General features: G+C 28.7%; 1 protein-coding gene across 2 annotated transcripts in view; it reads right to left on the bottom strand.

The window, feature by feature from the left end:
• The window catches only part of LOC123268775 (homeobox protein 2), a 165918-nt gene that overhangs the window by 109701 nt on the left and 31571 nt on the right, over nucleotides 1–24646 (bottom strand). The gene's annotated exons all lie outside the window — the stretch shown is intronic.

Genomic DNA, 24646 nt, shown 5'->3' on the forward strand with positions numbered 1-24646 from the left:
AATGGTTTAGATTCTTCTAAAATTAATTTAGAAAATTTTATTGCCATCAAAATCAATTATCCATAATTTTATTGTAATGTCAGGCAATTAACATATAGAACCAACAACCTATTGAAAGCTTAGAAAAATTAACTAATCTTCAAAAAAATATATAAAATCGTAAAAAGCACAAGTTCAAATTACAACTTTTTTAAAATACCAAAATTGTTCCTTTTATTAGTGAAGAATTCACTGTTTGAAAAAAGAAAGTGAACAATTTTTTATGGAAAAGCATAAATCAATAAATTCATATTTAAAAAACTTTATCGAAAAAAATGGCCTCGTTTGTTCAGCAGAAAACAAATATTTAATTTGTAAAGGTCAACATGAAAAATTAATATAATAAAATATTGAAATTTTATATATTTTATTGTTTTTATTTGTTTAACTGATATGCATTTGAAAAAAGTTAAGCTGTGATGTCAGTACAGATAAAAAAATTTTTTTTTATTAGTGTGAATTTTTTTAAGTTGACTTTAGGTCATGAAAACTATTATTGGAAAAAAAAGATAAAGTGATTTTTGAAAAAAAAATTTTTTCTTTTTCTGTAAAAATGTGTTTATTCTGCGCAATAAAATTTTTTAATTGAAAAAAATTATAGATACCCAGCAATAACAACGGATTCAAATGCACAACGTTATGATGTCTGGAAAAATTATAACCCACAAATATTAAACCTTTGAAGCATTTTCCTGTAGTAGATCATAAAAAGATAAAATCATAAAGTTGAATTTAATTGTGAATATTTTCAAGCATTTTAAATTTCCTTTCTTTGACGAACTTTATATTTTTTGAGCACTACTTCCTCTTATCTCATAAAACTTTATTGGTAAAATTTGATGGCCTTTAAAATTTCTGAATGGAGCAATTTATTATGAATGAGAAATTGTATCTAAAATCATCTCTTTTTCATTTTTTTTACAGTATCATGAATCATAAATCTTGACAAATAACGTTCCTATTAGTTACGGAAATATCCAAGATTATCAAATTCCGATAAACCTTAATGATGTATGGAACAATAATCATTGGGCGAAGCAATTATTTCGTTACAAAGTATCGTTTGATGTTTTTTATGGTCAAAAGTCGAAAATTCCCCAGTGGTTCTCAACTACATTTCTGTTTAATAATTTTATGAAATGATGTAAACAGTCATTTTTATTCTACAATATGCACTTTTTAATAGTTAGTATATAATAATAACTTTAAAAAAAAGTACGGAATGAATTAATAAATAAGCCAAACAGCTAATTAATTTTCCAATTTCAGGATCATTAATTAATTAATGCCGGATAAAGTGGCGCAGCAGCGGGAATTCCTTCGATTAACTCTTTAATATGATTTGATTGATAATTTGTTAATTGGTGGTTTATCAAAAGCACTTTTGCAACACGAATTTTGGACTAACTCAATAATAATTACCACTTTACTTTTAAAACTGATTAAAATCACCTTGAAGTATTATGTTACGCTTCTGTCGGTAATTACAAATACAATAATTATTTTACGTTTCGTTCTTTAAATAAAGTATTAAAATTAGCCAGTAGTTAATTGATGATTTCATCTAATTTTAAGTTTTACTATTTATTTACTGTTGACATTTTTTTAATTGTTGTGGGTAGAATTAAATTTTATTTAAAAAAAAATAATTCAAGTACTTTATTTCGATTTACATTTAATTGAGAAGACATTTTTTATAACGAATAAAAAAATATTCACTTGAATTTAGGCTAATTTTTAGAAATTTAAAATTGTAATACACAGGAATAGATGAAATATTCATGATAATTAAAAACAAAAATTTTGAATCAGACAAAGTAATTTCGTCGACTGTCAATTATTTTTTTCTTTTTCCATTTAATCTTCAAAATGTAACATTAAGTATATTTCAAACAAAGTGATTAAGGTTTTAATTTTTTATTGATAGAATTACTGAATATCTAGGTTCATCTATATTTTCATGTTAATCATTATTCAAATATATTATTTAAAATATTAATAAAAAATGTCAGCCTTTACTACAAAATAAAATTTAAAATTTACAAAAAAACCGTAACAACATGTCTTATTTAATCATTAAATATTTTTGACCTACTTTAACATTATAATGTAATTTAATATATATTAAATAGGTTGCACTGCAGTTTAAACTAGTGTCACCTAACACTGTTCGTAAGAATGAGCTTTTTTAAAATTTAGGGCACATCGTCACTAATTCAAAGGCTTTTTTAGTTTCTCTATAAATTATTTATTCTATATTTTCGCAAGTACCTTACATTTCTCAATAAATATTTCGACGCTATACACAGTTTTCAAAAATTTTATAAGAATTTTAACAATTAATTAGAGGGATTTGGGTGGTTTTAGTGGTTTTAATAACGGACAAAAAATTCATATTTTTTTAAAATGTATAAATTGATTATTAAATATTTATTAAAATCAGAACTAAAACAAATCCCAAGCTATTTCTATGAAGCTAAATAACAAATTATTTTCCATATTACTTCGTCTCTCTATAACTCTATAAAGTAAAGTTAATCCCAAAATCCACAAACTGTATGGTACCATGAACCTATTGTGTTGGTCACAGTATTAAAACTTCTATGTTCTCAGCAATAGAGTTTGTCTCCACTGGATACCAGAATCGAGACCCCATGAGGACAACACAAGTTTTAATCGCGTCCCACTTCGGACAATGAAACTCGTGGCTGGTGTCACTGTCCCACGAGAGAAACCGAATAAATCCAACACTTTTATCTTTTTATCTCCCATTCCGGCGTCGCATGGCCTTTACTTTATTCAAACCCATACCTCAATACCAACAGCTTCTACATACACAACAGACATGCCTCAAGACTCCGTTAATTCAAGTCCTCAATTTACGGCAACCGAACAAACTCTCCATGCTCCTTACCTATATAAATTTACAGCTTCTCGCTCATGGGAATTCACTCTATTTGTCCACTTCTGGACATGTCTTCTTTCTTTATTTACGATGGATTCGTTTAATTTTATATCAATCTACCCATTGCAAACTAAACTTGTTAATGATGTAAACTTTACTATTTATCATTTTTTAGTACTAAGTACTGGTTCTAGTATATTCTTGTTAATTGTCAAAGCTTTATTATTTATTACTTTATTCATAAAAAAACAAAAATCCCTCGATCCAATAAAATGATTTTGAAGAAATTACAAAATGAATTGTCAATGTGACACGAGGAAAATGTATACCAAAAAATTTTCTTTTATAACTCATAACTTATAAGTACTTTACTACCTAATAAAATTTCTTAAGAAATTCAATGAATTTGCGAGCCTTTTACTCTCCGACAAAATTAATCTTCTCAAGCATTCTTACTGTATATTTAATAGAGTTTCAAAATTCAAGAACATCAATAGGCTTGTCATATTTCCTTTGTTGTTCCTTTCTATTAAATATTTTATAGGAGTACTTCAAAGCTTTCATATGATAGCTTATAATTTTTTACCTACACTGAAAAAAAGTATTTGATTTAAGAAAAATATTCGTGATCCAAGAAAATTATTTTGAAGAGAAACAGTTACCTTAAGTCAAAAATTTCTCGTCTTCAAACTTGTTTTTTTAGCGTAGAGAAATTTGACATTTTCATTCAAGTGTATGTTATCTTCATGAGATACAATCAAATTTTTCATTGAAGTAAATATTATATTATATTACATAGAAAGGTTGGCAATAGCCTAATCGGCTCGGTACCTGCATTTCGAAAGAGTGGGACCAGGGTTCGATTCCGGCGCGCACCAATATTTTTCAATGATTATAAACTAAGAATATGTGCGTTTCATTGCCAGCCTCTGTACCGGTCGGGTTTTCTGTGGTTTTCCCATATAGTTATGGAGGTAAAATGTCATTATAGAAGTACCTCCATACTATTTAAGACCGTAATGCAAATGCAGGTACTGATTATAACGCGTAAGTCGGCCACAGTCGCAGCACATGTGTGTCGGGCATGAAAAAATCCCGACATGCAGGGGGGTGGGGACGAAAAAAGTGGTTGAGAGTTATAATGACGGGGTTGAGAGATTATATTGCGGAGAAAAAAAGTGGAGAGACAATAATTCCCCACCCTCCCTTGTAAAACACTCTACAGTGATACAAGTAAAACCATCCTCAATTATAACCTCATATATTACATAGAAAAAAAAATACTTTATTTGAACTTATTCTGATACGTATTTGAGATTTATTTTTAAAAGTATAGAATAACACAGAAATCCGAGCATTCTTGATATTTTTAAAGTAAATTTGTGATATCTTGAATTAATGCTACCGCGTTATCTTATGAAATCACAGAGCTTCGTTGAATTCGTAAAATTATTAAATTAAGAAAATTTCTTCTCAATCCTCTTTGTTCTATTTTCTTGATTTACAAGTAAATTTCTTGAATTAATTCGAACTGAATATCTTAAAGCAAGAGTGAAATTCCGAAGAGAGTATTTTTCTTTAATTAAGTAATTTTTTTTTTCACTGTAATAAATAAAAATAACTTCAACCAACAAATAGAAGGTTAGATTTACAACAATTTATTTTTAATGAAGGAAAGTTTCTCCGATGAAAATCAAGACAGGAAAAACCCTTGATAATTTGTCCCTATGAGTTTACATCTCGTTGCTTTTTTAAAAGTTCAGTCTGCAGTCTTTTATTTTTATTTTATTTCTCAATGTTTCACTTTAGTTTTCTTCAATCTTTCTTGTACTTTTTCTCTTTTATTTTTTTCTATTTTCCCCATGAAAGCATCGCGTGGAAGAAAAACTTTCCGGGGGGATGTTGACGGATGGACGAGCAACCAACAACAAATCCGATCTAAAAGTCAACTTTATATCGACGAGGGTTTTTCAGAAATCCGTTTTTTTCTGATTATTTATCACTTTTAATTGAATTATTTGAAATTTTACGGTATATTTTATTATTTTTTTTTCTTCTTTCTATGCGCAAATTCGAATTTATTTATAAACATTTAGTTCTGATACAGTATCACGAATTTATATAGCAAACAGTATAATTAGATAGATACCAAGATACTAATTGCTCTCTATTCAACATTCGACAGCTTCAATAGTTCTTGAAATTAGGCGTTTATACATCCGTGTACACTCTGAAACCAATAGCGAGAATACTCAACCGCATCAAACTAACGCCCGAAGGGTTGAATTAGGCAACAAGCATTATAATGTTTACGTTTTAGACAGTTCTGTAGCTAGAAATCGATAGTTTTACTCTGTTTATACGGAAGTTTATTACTACTGATACTGCTACTGTGTTTTAATAAAAAAAAAAATTAATTCTTGTCCCTGCTACAAACAAAAATTTTTGCATTATTTAGCAACAACAAATTGTCATTGAATGTGTTTCAACTAATGCGCTGTTATTGCGAAAGTTTTAAGGATTCAAAATGATCTTACAGCCATAGCTAAAAAAAACTGATCCATCTCTTGAGACTATGTGAATGAACTTGAGTTTTTTTTTCAGTTTAATAAATTTTTATTTGGCTAGACAGATAGCAGGACAATAATTTGTAATATTTTCTTCTTGCAGGTAATTTTTTCCCGAGTGGAAACGGCATTGTCAAGTGCTCGAAAAAACCTGTATTGTAGCGCTGGAATATAACTACTTCTATAGTGGCAAGACTAGTTCTATTACAGCTACTGAAAAAATATATTTATTCACAGGACAGAGTTCTCTTGTAGCTACATGTTTTTCCAGTGTCATCGCTTTTTTAACGTGTCGACACTTGTAATGATTACTTACACTTTACATTATCACTAAAAAAAATAAGCCGTCTACAAAAAAACAGAAAACCGTTTTTAAACTATTAAAATTTAAGAAAATAGTAATTCAAAATTTAGTCTTTATTTTTAACTTCCCGCTAAGAAAATCGAAGATTTTCAAAAATCGGGAAGTTATTGTTTTCACCCCGTTTTGCAAAAATCGAGTTTTCATCAGATCTCGACGTTTTGAGGTCATAGGAAGCTTCCCTGACTACCCCCGCGATGTGTGTGTGTGTGTGTGTGTGTGTGTGTGTGTGTGTGTGTGTGTGTGTGTGTGTGTGTGTGTGTGTGTGTGTGTGTGTGTGTGTGTGACTATGTGAGTCGCTTATAACTTTTGAACGACTAAACCGATCGGAATCTACTAAACAGCGTTCTAAAGAGTTCTCTCAAACTTAGATTTCCTGTGAATTTGAACTGATTCGGACCGATAGATTTTGAGAAATTTTAAAAAATCTCAAAAAAAATAAGAAAAAAATTTTTTTTGAAAGTGGTTTTTTTGGAATAACTTTTAAACGGCTTTATCGATCAATCTTAAAAACTAATCCGCCTTTAAGCTTGAAAAACCACTTCGATCGCCACCAAGCTGGTCGAAATCGGTTGATTCGTTCGAGAAATATTGTGAACGAAAGAAAACCGAAAAAAGTGTTTTTTCGGGATTACTCCGAAATTTTTGGTTCGATCGATTAAAACCTGAAAATAACTTATGAGAATGACAAAACTGCGTCGAATGCCGCCAACCGCGTGAAAATTGGTTGATCCATTCAAAAGTTATTGCGGTTTGAAAATTCCAAAAATAGTGCTCTATGAAACTTCTATCAGACTTTTGAGCTGGGAGAGCTCGAATGCATAGAAATATTATTTCTTTGAACTCAGCGAGCTCAAAATATCACATTAATTATATTTTGAGCTCAAAAATCTCAAAAATGTCATAAGTACAATTTTAAGCGCCCAGGAATGGAATTAGCGGGAAGTTTCAGGGATGGCCTTTAGGGTGAACCGTTTTTCTAATTTTTTTTTAACCAATTAATAAATGATGAAGAAATTATACTTCGTTATAAATTTTCTAATATGGCCTAATATGATTATATGTTCCCAGCATATATAATATAATATATGGTCATTTATAATTTTTCGACCAAAGGTAGTGCTAAAAATCTTAACACTACGACGAAAAGCGCATAATCGCTAAATTATTTTCTTTCAAGAGAGAAAAGTTATAAAATAAAAATCATTTTTGTGACTCTCCTAAAGATCATATCTGACATTGGTTTTCATTTTATTCAAGTGAACTACGAAATCAATGTTTAGTTAATAAGACATAAACGCCCTTTTAGTTCTGCAGAAATTATAATTTGAGATACGCCCTTTTAGCACTAAAAACACAATATGGTTTTCGATAAGCGGGATTACTGAATTTTTACACGAAAGCTTTTATGCAGAAAAATCAATCGATTTTTCCAACTGAAAAAATCAAACCCTCAATATTATTCTATCGAAAAAGTATTTACCCGCAGTTTTAAAACTGATCATTTTTTGCTGTTCAAAAGCAACAATCAAGCCTTTATAAAACGGATAGAATTCTCAGATTAAGCATTTTTTAGTGAACCTCTAAGAGATCTGCCTTATCAGATCTGGCCAGATCTGTTTATATATGGCCAGATCTAATCCGTTTTTCCAGGGATGTCCTGTGTTGGTACCTTGACTCTAACAGATATTATATTTCCATTTAAGTTTTTCTACTGAGTTAAATTATTAAAAAATAAACGTTTAAAGGCATTGGAACGCGCTTCAGATTTTTATTAAAAGATCTACACTAATAAAGCAATAAAATAATAACAGTTAAAAATACTCTCTACGTAAAACGACTACATAAATTCTTATTGCATTAATACAAGATATCAAGAATATAAAATTTATAAGTTATATGTTGACATCACTGCAATTACGTTATAATTATAGTTATAAATAATGAAAAGTTTGGAAAATCCAAAAGTGCACGCCTCATAACGCTCATTCATTTTTTAAGAAAAAAATTAATTGTGTAATTGATTAAAAAAAAAAAAAATTATAATTAAGTAATTTCTTACAGAGTATTTTTTATTTTTTTTTTTTTTTTTAATATCGGCACCCTTTTTTCTTGTCATATGCGCACGCAGTCTAAAAAAATCTAGCTTGATCAAGTGGCGCTATAGTTTTCATGTGACAAATCAGAAAAGTTTGTTTGGCTTTGTACGGTTGTATCGTAGTGAATTTTAATAAAAATTCAATTTAAAAAAAATACGTAAACTAGGCCACTGATATGAAATACGGACCCAGTTCATCGAATTCTTAAATTAATAAAAAAGGTCCGGTCTTGAAATATCAATTTGTTCGGGAGTAATCGTTGGTACATCCAAAATGGGGTGACATCCGGACGTCCACGTAAAATTTTTTTCAAAATAGCAACATGAAATGATTTTAAAAAGTAAAAGATGGTTTAATTTATGTGTTTTTTTGGTGTACATCTACTTATATCATTGTATAAATGTAATATGGTTGTGATAGAGTCATTTAAAGATCACAAAATTGCTTGACCTTGATGAGTCGAGTATAAAGCACAACCTCACGCGCTTCGCGCTATGAGGCGTGCAATTGGATACTCCCAGTATAAAACTATTTATGTCGATTACACGTACTACGTATGCACAATGAAATAGTAAATAGATCAAAATTGTAAGTTTTATTTATCGGGCATTGCTCAGTGTAATAACAATCACGCGTAATTTTTAATTGTGTATTTAACATGAAAGATCGGAGACACATTATTATAGGGGTTAGAGATATTATATGATATTATTTTATGAATTTTTAATGAATATTGATAAAATATGTTAAATAATACACAATATTCAAGAGCAATGTATACCTGCACATAAATACCCCACAATGTCACCAGAAATGAACGGACAATGGAGCTCAACAGCTCAACTATGAATAGCTCGTTTCCTGATAACATCCCGAGACGCACATTCAAATCGTCTCACGCGTTCCAAGATACAATTCTCTATACGTATTCTGAACTGTTAATAAATATGATTATTATCATTATTATCACTGATATTGTTATGGCTAAAGTTTGTGGCATCAGTTGATAATAATTTAATAAATAATAGTGAATGATATAGATAGATATGAGTTTTATTTGTATCACATTCATGTGTTTTACAAAGCTTTGATATTCAGAACCCGAGTAAAAACAGAATTTAGCCGCATCACAGCCGAAACACCACTGCACCGCTTTTTAATCGCCGAAGCGACGCCGCACTATGACTGACTATTTTAATTTTTGTATGGTCGCCGAAGCACCGCCGCACCATAGCCGCGACTGTTTAAGTAAAAGTGGGTTCGCTGCATTACCGTCGAAACACCGCTGCACGGCATTTTAATCGCAGAAGCGCCGCCGAAGCACCGCCGCACTATGAATGTGACCATTTGAATTTTTTTATGGTTGCCGAAGCATCGCCGCACCACTGCCGTGACAGGTTAAAATTTATCAATTCGCCGAACCACCGCTGCACCACAGCTGTGACGAATTAAAAATTATCAACTTTTAATAAATTTTGTTTGATCGCCGAACCACCGCCGAACGACCGCCGTTTGGTGGTATACATTGAAATAAAATATTTGTTGATCATTCAAATAACTAAACCAAATTCTCTCAGTTAACTACGACTTGCAGCGCAGTTGGTAATGTTCGAGACTTCCACGCAGATGACCCAGGTTCGATTCCCATTGCAGTTTAATCTTTAAAATTTTTTCAGGATATTTCGATCGGCTCACCGCTTCTGTGCAACCCGAGGACGAAATTAAAAATCTACATCAACAATACGACTAAAAAAAATCAATAATTTACTTCAGTCTGATTCAAAAAATTTTTTTTATTTGAATATTAAGCATTTGAATAAAAGGAGGTTGTACAATAAGTCTTACATTAAAATTTCTAGTCGGGTTATTTATTAATTAATTATTGCGTGATAAATTAATTATGAAGCCATTTTTTATAAAATTGTAGCTATGCTTTAGCATTGGTGCGGCGGTCGTTCAGTGGTGGTTCGGCGATGCGAGGAGAAGTAAATTTTTAGCGTGCGGCGGAATATTCCGCCAAACAGCGGTAGTTCAGCGGTGGTTCGGCGGTATGGTGCGTCGGTGGTTCGGCGGTCGAACAAAATTTATTATTTTTTCGTAAAAAATAATAATTTCATTTTTACTCGGGAATATCTTTCAAATTTAAATATTAAATATTAAACCTTAAATAATTATTTTTAAGCAGTGAATGATATATTTATTTATACTAAGATTATACTGAAACAAATTCAATATCAAATAATCTAAATAGAAAAATAGTTAACTTATTTCGAGAGAAAAATTTTTGATTCAAGTAAAATTTACTTGAATCAAAACTATTAAGCTCTTCAAAAGTATTTTCTTGGTGCAAGAATTTTTCTCTTGAATCAAGTCAATTTTCACTTCAGTGTACAAACAATAAATTTTAATTTATTCTTATTTATCTATTTCAAAATTAAATTGTAAAAATAAAACGATATCAATTGAAGTAAAAACTTTTTTTTTAAGCATCTAAATTACACCCCTGAATTTCTGTATTGTTTTATATATCGATTGTAAAAAAAAATTTATGGTCCTCTAACTTTGTAATTGTCTTGTCACGTATTTTTATAAATTGTGTTACCTACGACATATTGTGTAACATATTACGTTTGTAGGTGATAATGATAACTTATTTTCTGTCAAGTTTTTGGAGAAGTTTTGAATAATTGGTTCTATACTAATTATTTAATTATGGGTTATTGAAATTATCCTAGCGACATTAATTTCAAAATTTATTTAAAAATATCCAAAATATGAATATTGTGATTTTGAAAAATATATAATTTTTTGCCTTGAATCAAACAGAAAAATTCTTGAATATATTAACTTTTTTTTAAGTCAATTTCACTTTATTCTAAAAATTTTGAGCTCAAGTCTAGGCAAAAAAAATTTTCAACATGATTTAACGATAAAAACCTTTTTTACTAGGTCATGGAATAAACTTTTTGGTTTTGCAAACTTATTTCCTTTTTTGTATCACAACTCTTATCAAAACCTGTCAAACAGTCGTAATCACTTAAAATAAATTAACTTCCATTTAACAACAGAAAGTCGTAGTAAATAGTAGAAAGTATAAATTGATGGTTTCTTAAACCTACTTTAAAATAAAGAGACACTCGTCCATATTTTTAAACTCACAATAAAATCCTGAATCCCAGTTTGTGCAATAAAATGAAGAAAAATGAAAAAACAATCACTAATTTCAGCTGCAAACTCTCAACCGCAACTTCTAGGTCGTGTGACACAACTCTTTTGGAAAATAAGTATTAATGAATAATGACGTGTCATGCTTAATATATATATGTCTTAGGTTTATACATCATAGTCTATGCATAGAATAGCATCATAATTAATGAAATAACATGTACAGCGTGGATAGCTGAGAAAATGAAGAGAGATGAGCAGTTAGAAAAATTTTAAAGACAGAAATGCAAGTCATCTGATCAGGGCCTTGTAATGCAACCGGTATGGTATACATTATATACATTGTATATAAAAGTATGATGCCTGCGATTTACAACTCTTCTGCTGAAGAGAGCTTGTTACAACGCGACTCCAATCTCTAGAATACGAGAACAGAGCACAGTAATACCTGCAGGTACTTGACTAGAGACTGCACTTAGGCGAAAGCAACTTTCACGTGGCTTTTATTCTCTCGAAATCATGCTTATATAGACGTTTCGTCATTATAATAATAAATTTCGCGGATTCTTCATGTATTTATCCATTGTTTATAATAACAGTATTACCTGTACCGTAAATCGTAATCTATTATTTTTTTTTTAATATTGCATTCATATCATTTCAATTAATTAGGGAATCACATGTTTAATATATTAGAAATAATATTGAGATATATAGAGTTTATTTAATTAAATATGCGTTTTAATTATAACGTACCGTATTTTGATCAGAAATTTTCGTTTGATCAATTACTTGATTAAATTTAATGAGACTCAGTCTACTGGCAATAAATAGTAATTAATATTGCATGAGCTAGTTTAATGTTTTTATCAAATATTTATGGAAGGCCTGAAGAAAATAAATGAATATTATTCTTTTGAACATCCAAAATTTTTGACTGAAATATTTATGATAATTATGATAATTTTTGTTCTGTTGATAAAAAATTAATTTTGAAAGTTTATTATTTCAAACTACAAAGATAAAAATTATTCTAATAGTATAATTATATAAAACTGTCATTAAATTATAGCAATAGCTTATCATTGAAAAGAGAATGACATCTGCAAATTATAAATTTATGCGATATTGTAATTGAAAATAAGATTATAAAAAAAAATTTTTAAGCAATTTTCAAAATTTTTCAAGTCAATCGCTTTGTTTCAAAGAATTTAACCTTCCGTTACTCGCGCTTTCTCTAGTGTCTCACTCGTACTCACGCCAACTCTATTAGGTTAAGTGGTGTTGTGCGGGGAATCCCCGTATAGCGCGAGTAACGAAGGGTTAATACACTTTTCAAGCTATATTTATCATTGAAATCAAATTATTAAAAACTAGCAAACTGCAATTATAATGAGACTGCTGAGAATTAAAAATTATGTTAAAGAAAATTATGGAAATAATTCATTTTTCAAAACATTTTTCCAAATTTTCTACGCTACGAAATTAATTGAAAAAAAGATTAAAGAAGAACTAATATTAGCCTAAATTAAAAATAATCGTGTAAAATTTATGATAAATTTATGAGATTAAACTAGTTAACTTCCGGGCCAAAACAATTTTTGAATATTATTTAATAAAATAAAATCCATTGTGAAAAAATTTCCTTAAAATTACGATATAAGACAGGTACAAATTCAGATTATTACTTTTCAGAGATACCAAATTTAATTTTAAAAAATTAGTCACAAGAAATATAATATTAAAAAAAAATTTTTTAATATAATTTAAAGATAAAACGCTGTAAAATAATAATAATTAATATTTAAATTAGGCGCGCAGTAGCCCTATCGGATCCGGCCCTTGCTTACCAAAGCATTGGACCGGGTTCGAGTCCGGCGTACACCAATGAATATTTTCAATATTTAAGTGTATTATTCTGCTCAGCCCAAAAAATAAAACGAGTTCCAATCTCAAAAGTTTATCTCCTACCGTAGTCGCTCATGACCTTAGTAGTTTATGCGACTTTAAACAATTAAAAAAAAAAAAAAAAAAAAAAAAAAAATATTTAAATTTTAACGTCATTAATATAAACGGCAAAGTTAAATATCTTAATGATTAGTTTTATGAACATTTCATAAAACTAAATAAATTGTCAGCTATTTAACTAAGAATCTCTAGCTCAAAACGGTATTTAGAATATATTTTTAACATTAATAAAATTGTTTATTTACTTTCATTATTTTATTGTGGGTTATTAACACTTTTTATTATTTAGATAAAATTTCCTCGTGAAGATGGTGTGTGATTATTAAAAAACTATCGCGTGAAGAAGTTAGTTTTAATTATAAATGTATAATTATAAAAGTTGAGAAAAGTAAACAAATCGAAAGTATATTGCTATGTAAAAATGTAATTAAGTACAAGACCCATTTATCAAATATTAATACAAAAGTTTCCATCATAAATAATCTAATAATAGCGGCCTTACAGGTAAGAAATGTGATATGTATTATGATACTTTTTATCTTATTCATTTCCTATTGCAGTTACGTATTCCAAATAAAAATTAATAAAAACTTTTTAATGTTTATAAACGTTTCTTTCAAACCAAAACGATATGATGATTTGCTTCTCTGTGTCAAGTGAAATCTCACGATTTTCTTTATTCTTACTTGCAAATTATCCTAATTTTTAAAAGAGAAATGTACTTCACCATAAATACTCAGGCTGTCATTTAATATTAATGTATCTATAGAAGGGAGAACTGCTTGAGTACTGAGTACAATGAGGACACCAATGAAGTTATGTTTTCTAATTCAATTTGTATACATTGAACGTTTATGGTGAAATGAAAATATATTTTTTTGTTAATATGAAACCTATAAAAGTATTTTTTAGTAATTTTTTTAGATATTTTTTTACGGAAAAAATTAATTTTCATTATGAAAAATTATCAGTAGAGCCGATAAATTAATTAATGAAGTTAAGTATATTTATTAAATGATTATTGTTCTCGCTAATGACGCTTATTTACTAAAGGTAACAGGATACATTTGTTAATGGTGCGTGAATATTTTCTTGTCCTGATTCTCAAATGACAAAACAGAACCAACAGATTTAGCGCGTGTTTTATAAAACACTAACCAATTTTATAAAAGTATATCGAAACTTATCTTTTCTTTAAATAAATTAGATTTTAATAATCTCAAAATATATTCAATAATTTGTGTATAACAAATCCGATAACTTATAGAATCATAAGAAATATTTTAAAAAAATCTTCATCCAAATCCATCTAATAATTTTTTTTTATATTGTAGAAGGTTAAATGTACAACTTTTCTAAACTATAGTACACAAAAAAAATGTTCTTGAATCAAGTATATAATTTTGAAGAACTTAATATTCTTGATTTGAGTAGAAAAATTCTTGATTTAAGGAAATTTTACTTGATTCAAGAATTTTTCGTCTTGATTCAAGACACTTACCCTCTTCAAAATTATATTCTTGGTTCAAGAATTTTTCTCTTGAATCAAGTTAATTTTTTTTCCAGTGTACTTAATTGTGGGAGTACTTTTCTACTCTCGAAAATTTTGCGTCAACCACCGTACTCTTTGGGCCATAAAATCCCTTCCCCGGCATTCAAGGGGCTCATGACGTCACGGGACCCCAAGACCAACGCTAAGTGTTAGCAAAGGCTAACACCCTCAAGAGTCAAGGGGCATGAGCAAATATTTTTTTTAAAATAAATTTAAGATATTGAAGCAAATAATTAAAAACTTATCCAGTTAATTTTATAACACCTCAGTAATTGAATAGAAGTCTTTTGATATCTTGATATAAATATTAAGTATGTTGTTAAATAATAAAATTTTTCAATAACAAGCATCGCAAGTGATTTTTGATTTAACAATAACAAAAACTAAAACGCAAAACGTTAATAACATAGAAAAATAATAAATAAAATTCCATTCCATGAGATTATTACTAAAATACAGCTATAAATTATTGTTATCATTATTGCTGCGAGTAATTAAACAATATTAAGTGATTCATTGGATTGAGGTATCAATTAAAAATTTATTTCGCGTTATAAAACAACAAAAAACTACCAGATAATTTTTTATATAAAAATTTATCTGGTCTAGTACAGATAAAAAAAATACTCCCTCCATCACATTTTACAGCGGTTTATCACGTTTAACGGGATTTAAGGGGAAATTTGTTACTATTTAAGTCTTCGAAACCCTCAGTAATTATTCATACGCAGTCAAAACACAAGTGCGAACTAATTCTATTTGTTTAAAGTAAATTCACTTATTTTTTTGAGTCGAAAGACTACTCAATAAGTTAAAATGTTCAAGTCAAAAGTACTACTGGGCCAGGGCATACTTTTTGTAGTTGTTTTTTTATCAACACTTGAAATTATTAACGCTCAAGTCTCCGATTACCAAGCCTGCATAGAAAATTTACCTAACACTCTCAAATACTTTTGTGAAGATGAAGAGCGAGCTGAAGAAAGTCTTTTGGAATTCGGGGACTTCCTCCTCGATTGTTGCCAGAAAAAATGCGATCTGAGGGATCACCATGATTTTTGTTATAATAATAACTTCAGGTCTGATCGTTGATGAATAACAAGGAAACCTACTTATAAGATGGTAAGCATTTATTTCTTTGTTTTTGCACACCTCAAACATATTTTTAAACTTTCAATAACAAAAAATTTTTTTGGAATCAGGAATTGTAATCATCAAACCATCACCGAAAGCAGCTTAAGAAAATGTTTTTAATTAGTGAATTTCAACAAGAAAGTCAACAATAATCTACTTTTTACAATACTTTAATTTTATTTTTAGCTATTAATGATTATTCAATATTTATAATTATTTACGTGGAAACTATCAAATATGAGCTTTAATTAAATATAAATTTTCAGAGTTATTTTTTCATCGACCGATCATGTGTTTAAATTAGAATATTTTCAGCCTTATTGGCCACGTATGACCAATAAGGCTGAAAATATTCTAATTAAATATAAATTATAAAATATATATGTATAAAAATAATATAATATAATATATATAATAATAAAATAATATAAAAATATATAAATTAATTACAATTATAAAATATAATTGTAACTAATTTAATTTTAATAAAGTTTTTTTGTTGTCACGGTAATTTTACAAAAATTTCGATTTTTCGATCATCATATTTTTTTACAAGAATAATTATTTTAAAAAATTACAAAAAATATTTTCAACATTGCACACGAGTTTGGAACATTCCAAACCAAATCGACTTTAGCGAGTACGAAAAAAAAAAATAAAATTTTTTTTTTTTCACTAAAATTAGTCGACTACCCCATAATAATCCGGATATGCTACCCTATGTATTTACGCTTTAATATTTTATGATGAGAAATTTCATGCCGAAATTTAAGATTGATGTTAATATTATCATAATAAGGAATTTATATTATAAAAGAAAAAAAAGCTCTTAAGAATTTGTAATTTTAATTCAGTTATACTGCACCAAATGTCCATAAAAAACAAAAAATGTTTTATGTATTTGATATATTTAATTTTATATCATAATAATAATAAAAAATAAAGCGAAACTTATTAGTGTATAAACGAGTCATTTTATTGGGACGGTTAAAAGATATTCCATTCACTAAACATTTAATGACCATCTTTAGCTGTAAATCATTAAATTCCTAATGTTCCTTATTAACTTCCTTGACTTGAGGCTATATATAAGTGCGCCTTAAATTCCTTTTTTTATTATTATTATAATTATTCTCATTGTTATTTTGTTTTTTCAAGAGTTATGAGATATGGTATCATACACTTATACTTACTTAACTGGTAGGTTTTTATCATGAATTTATTTTTAATTGAATTATTTCGTCCTTATTCAAATAACTACTAGTTATAATATAATATACTATACTTCGATACTCAGATACAAAGATATATTTTTATTTTTATAAGACAATTTTCACTTGTTGGAAGCAAAGATGATCTTGAAAAAAATTTTAGGAACCAGGACCAATCCAGGAATCGAACCTGGATTTCGATGACTACATGTGGGCTGCTAGTACACAGAAAAAAAATTTGTAGAAAAAATTACAACTGTCACATCGTAATCCAGGACCAGATGTTACATCGTAAAAATTCGAACATTTACTTTTATAGGCATTTTTACGTTGCAACATTGTAAATTTTAAAATGTAAAATTATTAAAGTGACCATATTAAACGTCTGGTTCTGGATTACGATGTTACAATTGTAATTTCTCCTATAATTTGTTTTCCGTGTAGTTATTTGAATAAGGACTGATGGCATGGATAAATAAAAAATAAATTCCTTATTTTATTATTATTATTTTTGCATAGATTGGTTTTAAAACAATTTTATTTTCAAACCCATCAACTTTTCTATTTTATCATTTTTTTAGACGTACAATTACATAAGTACTGGTTTTTCGAGCATCCTCGTTATTAAAACTTCATCAGAATGATCGTTAATTATACCTGAAATTAACACGATTCTCGACTCACTGGCTGGGCTTTGGCTGGGCTTTGATCTCACTGTATCATAGAAAACGTATCCGGAATCTGGTGGGTATAATAGTATACAGGGTGATTCAGAATTACCTTTACAGCGAAAATATTCCGATAGAAGAGACAATTTTGAGCAGAAAAATCCTGAGTCGTGATTGAAAATTTTGAGTGGTTTCGGAGTTATTAAAAATTTTAGTTGACCAATCAGATGCGAGATTTAGCATTTAAAAAAAAAGCAAAAGAATAAATAATAAATTTGGCTGCGTTGTGACTTCCAACTTCAAGCTTTACTTTTGTTTTTTTACTTTTTTAAATAATTCTAATTTTAAAAAATTTAAACGAATGTAACCTTCAAAATAAAATTAATTTTTTAGTTACAAAGATAATTTTAAAATTCTAGAAAGTAATTAAATAAATTGACAATGGAGAAAATAAATTGATTTGATGTTTACTATTGAGCGGACAAATTTCAGACTGCTCATCAGGTTAACAATAGGAACTTTTATCAGGTGAAGCACCAGGACAAACTCCAGGCTGCTTATCAGGATAATAATAAGGATTTTTATTCAAAATTAAAAGGACAAAAATTCAGGTTGCTCATCAGGATAATAATAAGGACTTTTATCAGGTGGAGCACCAGGACAAACTCCAAGCTGCTTATCAGGATAATAATAAGGACTTCTATCAGGTGGAGCACCAGGACCAATTCCAGGCTGCTTATCAGGATAATAATTAGGACTTTTATCAGATAAAGCACCAGGGTAAACTCCAGGCTGCTTGTCAGGATAATAATGACTTTTATCAGGTGAAGCACCAGTGCAAATTCCAGGATACTTATCAGGATAATAATAAGGACTTTTATTAAAAAAATAAAAAGGACGTACTCCACGCTGCTCATCAGGATAATAATAGGGACTTTTATCAAATGGAGCACCAGGACAAGCCTGAGCCCGCTTATCAGCATAATAATGAGGACTTTTATAAAAAAAATAAAAACGATGAACTTTAGGCTGCTATCTTGGATAATAATAAGAATGTCTCTAAATGAAGTCTTATAGTTTGTCTTGTCAGTAAGTCCTTCGTATGATTCTAAAGATCAGTCGGAAAGTCGTCCTCGTATTCCATCAGATGAAAGTACTGAGTTTGTCCCGGTGCTCCACTTGATAAAAGCCCTTATGATTGTCCTGATGAGTAACCTGAAGTTTGTCCTTTTAATTTTTTAATAAAAATCCTCATTATTATCCTGATAAGCAGCCTGGAGTTTGTCCTGGTGCTTCACCTGATAAAAGTCCTTATTATTATCTTGAACAGCAGCCTAGAGTTCATTCTTTTTATTTTTCCGATAAAAGTCCTTATTATTATCCTAATGAGCAGTCTGGAATTTGTCCGCTCAATCGTAAACATCAAATCAATTTATTTTCTCCATTGTCAATTTATTTAATTACTTATTTCTAGAATTTTAAAATTATTTTTGTAACTAAAAAATTACTTCTATTTTGAAGGTTACATTCGTTTAAATTCTTTGAAATTAGAATTATTTAAAAAAGTAAAAAAAACAAAAGTAAAGCTTGAAGTTGGAAGTCACAACGCAGCCAAATTTATTATTTATTCTTTTGCTTTTTTTTTAAATGCTAAATCTCGCATCTGATTGGTTAACTAAAATTTTTAATAACTCCGAAACCACTCAAAATTTTCAATCACGACTCAGGATTTTTCTGCTCAAAATTGTCTCCTCTATCGGAATATTTTCGCTGTAAAGGTAATTCTGAATCACCCTGTATAGGACATAGAATGAATGAATATGAGTAGAGGAAATATCTCATGAGAGCAGGAATAAGAGTAAATATCAGCATAACGAGCGAGATTCGAATTAAACAAAGATGAACCCAGGCAGACCGATGAGTAGATAATGACGGCAAATGCAGATAGAGAAAATGAAAATGAAAATAGAATAAAAATGAAGAAGGGGACTACCAGTATCTCTTTATATTCACTGAAGCGCCCTCTTGTATTCAAACTACTATACTATATGTATTTTTGTATCTGTAATAAAAGAGATTTCTTGTTTATTATTATCCATATATCAAGAATTATTTTTATTAATTTCTTATGATTTTAAGATAGAATCGAATTTTCTTAAGATTCTTGACTCAGCTGTTAACACGTGAGCAGGTAATTATATTCAATAATTTTTTTCAACTTAGATTCAAATTTCTTTAATTTAATGAATAGTGGCAATAAGATATCTGGAGAGTATTTTATTCTAATACAAATCATGACAATGTTTTACTTACATGATAAGTATCTTTTACAAATATTTTAATAACTATATTAACTATGTTATAACATACATGAACGTATTCTAACCATCTGATCTTAACATACAAAGTGTACGATGAAAATGTCATAGGATCACAAATTTAAAACGAAGCTGTAATTGCAAAGTTTTTTCTAATTTTTGAATTATTTATTCAATCATTAATTACAATTTAAATCTGCTTGATTAAAAAAACTATATGATTTGTTTATATTTATTCTTCGCTTGATTAACATAATACCTTGCACTAAGAGGAAAAAAAAATTATTGCCCGGAAAAGAATTTATTGAAAAATGAACTATTAAAATTTATTCGTTATTTAAAAAAAGAATATCAATATCTACCTACATTATGAAATATTTGCTTTTATTACATATAATAGATAAATAAACGAATAACTTTACTTGAATTAAGTAAAAATTATTTTCATCAATTCGACCAATTCTTTAGACAAGAAAATATAATCTTAGTAAATATCTAGAAGATATAATATTGTGCATAGAAAAAATTTTTAATAACTTATTTCTAGTGTGTATTATCTTGATGTTTATTCTTTATGCTACAAATGATAATAATTTGAAATTCCAAAAATTGAAATAGAAAAATTTAACTGCTGTTTTTTAGAGTAACTTCTACTTTCGCCACCAAATGCAAGAACCATCAGTAATAATTGCAGAGTTTCTTACACAACTGAAACAATATAAAGGCATCTGCAGCCCAAGAAACAGAACGAAAGACGAATTGTCAAACGAGAAAGCGTTATTATCTGATAAAATCAAGTTTAAACGCGTAGCGACATCTCTCTATACAACTAAATGACTAAATACTATAGATAGTATTTCTCTTACATTTACTTTATTAATATGATTTTATTGAAATAAAAAAAGACAGAATTACAGAAAAATATTATCCCGGTATGATTATTTTTTCGACCAATTTTGATGCCACATACACCCATCCATACACGGACGTCCAGAAAAGATTATGTTTAATGTTATTATTTACTATGTTAAACAAAAAAATTGTCATTGAAATATATATTTTATGTGCCTGACAAATTATTTGACTTGATATTAGTGTACTCAAATTAACCTGTAAGTGCAATATAAATAACAAAAAATCAATTTCAGTTTCGAAAAAACTGCTTTTTTTGAAATGTCGAGAGTAGAGCACAACCTCAACGCTTCGCTTATGAGGCGTGCAAAAGACTGTTAAAAGTTTCAGATTATCTTTCGTATTCTCATTAGCGTTTTGCAATAAAACTAGAAACTGAGTAATTACAGTTACTTTTCACAGCTTTTACCAGCCTTACTGTACTGACATCACCCCAGGCACTTAGTACCATCGAAAGATTGCAGCTGAAGTTAAATTCATCAGTTTTTTTAAATCATTGCAAAAGATTTTTTTAAATCAAATTCAAAGTTCGCGCCATTTCGCGAGATATTTATTTAGCGCATGCGCCGATCTCAACTTTTCCCATATGGCTTAAGGCTAATCTTTATTTTGTAAATAAATATAGATAAAAATAAAATAGTGGCGCCATAATTCTAAGGTAAGAAAAAAATATACTAACTAAAAATATATATAGATATACAAGTACATAGTCGTTTTTAGTTTTTTATAAATTATAATTAAACGACAGTAATAAAAACGCTAATATTAACTAGGAATCAGCACAGCGTATGACTTTATATAATAATAAAAAAAATTTTCCGGTAAGATAATGTTTTCGTCCAATTTCTCTGTCACATACACGGATCCGTAAACACAGACTCACGGACGTCCAAGACTGATTAGTTTTAATGTTTTATTTATTATATTAAACAAAAATAATTGTTTTTAAAATATATCATATGTGCTTGATAGATTATTTAACTTGATGTTAGTGCACTCATATTATCCTGTAAGTGTTATATAAGTAAGAAAAAGTCATTTTAAGTTTCGAAAGACCGGTGTTTTTGAAATGTTGAGAGTAGAGCATCACCTCAACGCTCCGCTTATGAGGCGTGCAATAGAAATAAAATAATAATAGAACTTCTATTACAAATAAAAATTATTTGTAAAATAAAAATATGGTCGTCACAAAATTATCTTATTTTCTTAATTATATCAATAAATATTGGACATAAAATCATTACCGTATATGCACGAGAAAAGATAAATAAACAAAAACAAATTTTATTTTGTGTTAAATTGGGTCTTTTTAATGTATTCCGATAACTTATCACTTATCACAATATATTCAACTAATAAATTAAATTAATAGTCACTGCAAATGAACCTTGAAAAACCATAAATACAAAACTGTTCTAACGAAATTCAATTTGACAAAAAAAAACCTAATTCCTTAAATAAATAAATTGAGAACTTAATTGTCCTCATATATTTTTAATAATATAGATTAGTAACAAAATAATTATGTTTGGCATTTTAGAAGGTTATGAAATATGTCAGCGCACTCTACTACTGCGCAACGTAGAGCGCTTTCAACTATACCGTTTAGCTCTGAGAACAATCCCGTAGAGCTCTGAGAGCTCAACAACATTGAGTTATCAGAACTAAATAACATTTTGTTACTGTAACTCTACAACGAACAGTAAACTGTGTATAGTTGTGGTAACTCTACAGTTACGTTACCAGAACGAAATTTTTTTTCCGTGAACCATTATAATGATATAATGATATCTGTTATTACAACTAAATTATTATCGTTGTTACTTGGCTGATTATTTTGTCACAACAGAATTGATTTGTTGACTTCACAAAATTTAATTGTTAGCGTTACTATTATTTATTTTAACAAAATTGATTTAGCTACTTTACCAACAACATTCGTTACATCAACTAGTTTATGTTACTACAATCTAATTTTTTTTGCTTAACAAATAAAAATATTTGTTATCCCTTTGAAACAATTCTAGTCGCTTCAACAAATCGGTTTGTTAATTCAACTAAACTGTTTTGTTGAACTAACTGACGGGTTATGCTACAATAACCAAACTGTTTCGTTGATATAACATATAAATTACTAAGTTTATATTCATATTCATTATATAATTAAATAAACAACCTCTTGGTAAAAAGAAATCTTTTTTATGAATATTTATGTAAGCAACGCTATTCTTATTGCCGAGGCTGAAGGCTGTCGAGTATCGTGAGGCCCGAGATCTGTGACGTAAGGTCTTACCCCCAGCCCGTGACAAGACTCGCTCCCACTCAACGAGGGTTGAGAGGACTACGAGAGAGATTGTTAGGGGCATTCCGACGCAACCCTTCATGAGGACCTCACGCGATGGATCCTAGTACAATGTCACCCAGTCATTGTCATCCCTTAATTATATTGGCTTCCATTAGTTGTCTCATTCCGTAGTCATTGTCGGGTTATTACTTGTAGATGTATAAATAAATATGAGTGGTATATAAAATATAAACCTCGAGTCTTACATTTATTTAAATCTTCGTATACGTTTCGTAGGTTTTCCAACTTCATCATCAGCACTCGATTAGCTAAATATTACAGTCAAAAATGGTATGTAATAATTAAGACAATAATTGGTAATATGTCCTCGTATACACAGAAAAAAAGGTTCACTTGAGTCAAGAAAATATTTTTCTTCCTAACTATTTTCTTGAGCGAAAAAAATAGTATATTACACACCTAGGGAATTCAGCCTCTTGCTCCAAAAAATTTAGTTCTTGATAAAAGTAAATTTTCTTGTCGAGAAAATTTCTCTCTTGCTCCAAAAAATTAAATATCTCAATAGAAGTAAATTTTCATTAATATTTTTATTGATTAAGATGTCAAATGGAAAGATCAAATAATATTGAATCATTTTTTTTCATTCAATATGTATAATTGCACTCTAAAATAATATAAAATGGATATCAAATATTCAAGAAAAAAATTTTCTCAAGGTGACAAAATTTTTTTCTCAGCTGAAGTAGGTGGGCGCTGCTTCCTTAAATTATCTAAAAATCTTGATCAAACATAAAAATTTATTGTATCAAGTATTTATGATAATTTGAATTAAGAAAAAATTACTTCCACCAAGAATAGAATTTCAAGAAAAATTTTTACTTCGGCCAACACAACTTTGGTCTTCCTTCAAGCACCCAAAAATTTTCTTGAGCCAAGAATTTTGTTCTCCGGTCAAAAAAATTTTTTTTTGTGTAGCCATTCTATATTTAGTCATTATAACAATACATTAAATAATTCATAAATACGTTTCTATAAATTAAACAACAAAAGGAAATTAACTTAAAATCAAGTAAATGTGATAATAGTTATAATTTACTATGCAATTTCTCAACTAGTCTATCTTCAATATGAGAGTATGGAATATAAATTAATTATTACAACACGGAAAAAAATACGGTAAGAATAACAACACTTGGAGTAACATTTATTACAGAATAGACTAAAGTATATAGACTATAGTTTGTTTATGGGTAATTTTAACGTGTAGTAAATTCAACTTCAAGTATAGTTGCCCTTACTGCACTTTTTTTCTGTGTAACGTATATTTTTTTGTCATAAAAAATGATTTGTGATCCTTACACAAAAAAAATTAACTTGAATGAAGAAAATAATTCTGAAGAACTTCATCGTCTTGATTTAAGTTGAAAAATTCTTAAACAAATAAA

This window comes from Cotesia glomerata, linkage group LG7, assembly GCF_020080835.1.
Source record: "Cotesia glomerata isolate CgM1 linkage group LG7, MPM_Cglom_v2.3, whole genome shotgun sequence".
Taxonomy (NCBI): domain Eukaryota; kingdom Metazoa; phylum Arthropoda; class Insecta; order Hymenoptera; family Braconidae; genus Cotesia; species Cotesia glomerata.